Here is a 2,500-nt window from a genome sequence, read left to right on the forward strand (position 1 = left end):
GTGCATGGCAAAAAACACTCACGGTGAAGGCATGTGATATAATATGAAAATATCAAAAGTTAACTAACCAATGATATTGAAGCATATAAATCGAATCATAACTATATGAAACTCGAATTTGAGCCATATTAAACTGGTAATATTGTGATTTTATGCCTGGTTTTCCATACGTTAGTTTAAATAGAGAGTTATGGAATATAACCTTGGCATATTGGCACTAAAATATATAATAAAGACATTTCAAATCAAACTGAAATGTATTGAAATGAATTTTTCCCATACATTTTTGACAATGTGAGGTGTGCATGGCAAAAAACACTCACGGTGAAGGCATGTGATATAATATGAAAATATCAAAAGTTAACTAACCAATGATATTGAAGCATATAAATCGAATCATAACTATATGAAACTCGAATTTGAGCCATATTAAACTGGTAATATTGTGATTTTATGCCTGGTTTTCCATACGTTAGTTTAAATAGAGAGTTATGGAATATAACCTTGGCATATTGGCACTAAAATATATAATAAAGACATTTCAAATCAAACTGAAATGTATTGAAATGAATTTTTCCCATACATTTTTGACAATGTGAGGTGTGCATGGCAAAAAACACTCACGGTGAAGGCATGTGATATAATATGAAAATATCAAAAGTTAACTAACCAATGATATTGAAGCATATAAATCGAATCATAACTATATGAAACTCGAATTTAAGCCATATTAAACTGGTAATATTGTGATTTTATGCCTGGTTTTCCATACGTTAGTTAAAATAGAGAGTTATGGAATATAACCTTGGCATATTGGCACTAAAATATATAATAAAGACATTTCAAATCAAACTGAAATGTATTGAAATGAATTTTTCCCATACATTTTTGACAATGTGAGGTGTGCATGGCAAAAAACACTCACGGTGAAGGCATGTGATATAATATGAAAATATCAAAAGTTAACTAACCAATGATATTGAAGCATATAAATCGAATCATAACTATATGAAACTCGAATTTGAGCCATATTAAACTGGTAATATTGTGATTTTATGCCTGGTTTTCCATACGTTAGTTTAAATAGAGAGTTATGGAATATAACCTTGGCATATTGGCACTAAAATATATAATAAAGACATTTCAAATCAAACTGAAATGTATTGAAATGAATTTTTCCCATACATTTTTGACAATGTGAGGTGTGCATGGCAAAAAACACTCACGGTGAAGGCATGTGATATAATATGAAAATATCAAAAGTTAACTAACCAATGATATTGAAGCATATAAATCGAATCATAACTATATGAAACTCGAATTTAAGCCATATTAAACTGGTAATATTGTGATTTTATGCCTGGTTTTCCATACGTTAGTTAAAATAGAGAGTTATGGAATATAACCTTGGCATATTGGCACTAAAATATATAATAAAGACATTTCAAATCAAACTGAAATGTATTGAAATGAATTTTTCCCATACATTTTTGACAATGTGAGGTGTGCATGGCAAAAAACACTCACGGTGAAGGCATGTGATATAATATGAAAATATCAAAAGTTAACTAACCAATGATATTGAAGCATATAAATCGAATCATAACTATATGAAACTCGAATTTAAGCCATATTAAACTGGTAATATTGTGATTTTATGCCTGGTTTTCCATACGTTAGTTTAAATAGAAAAAATTTTCGAATATATATACATATATGAAGAATCTATATTCTAATACTAACATGTTATGGAATATAACCTTGGCATATTGGCACTAAAATATATAATAAAGACATTTCAAATCAAACTGAAATGTATTGAAATGAATTTTTCCCATACATTTTTGACAATGTGAGGTGTGCATGGCAAAAAACACTCACGGTGAAGGCATGTGATATAATATGAAAATATCAAAAGTTAACTAACCAATGATATTGAAGCATATAAATCGAATCATAACTATATGAAACTCGAATTTAAGCCATATTAAACTGGTAATATTGTGATTTTATGCCTGGTTTTCCATACGTTAGTTTAAATAGAAAAAATTTTCGAATATATATACATATATGAAGAATCTATATTCTAATACTAACATGTTATGGAATATAACCTTGGCATATTGGCACTAAAATATATAATAAAGACATTTCAAATCAAACTGAAATGTATTGAAATGAATTTTTCCCATACATTTTTGACAATGTGAGGTGTGCATGGCAAAAAACACTCACGGTGAAGGCATGTGATATAATATGAAAATATCAAAAGTTAACTAACCAATGATATTGAAGCATATAAATCGAATCATAACTATATGAAACTCGAATTTGAGCCATATTAAACTGGTAATATTATGATTTTATTCCTGGTTTTCCATACGTTAGTTTAAATAGAAAAAATTTTCGAATATATATACATATATGAAGAATCTATATTCTATACTAACATGTTATGGCATATTGGTGTTATTGTATTTTATTCCTGGTTTTCTATAGT

The sequence above is a fragment of the Anastrepha obliqua genome, unplaced genomic scaffold (genome assembly GCF_027943255.1).
Source record: "Anastrepha obliqua isolate idAnaObli1 unplaced genomic scaffold, idAnaObli1_1.0 ptg000207l, whole genome shotgun sequence".
Classification (NCBI taxonomy): Eukaryota; Metazoa; Arthropoda; class Insecta; order Diptera; family Tephritidae; genus Anastrepha; species Anastrepha obliqua.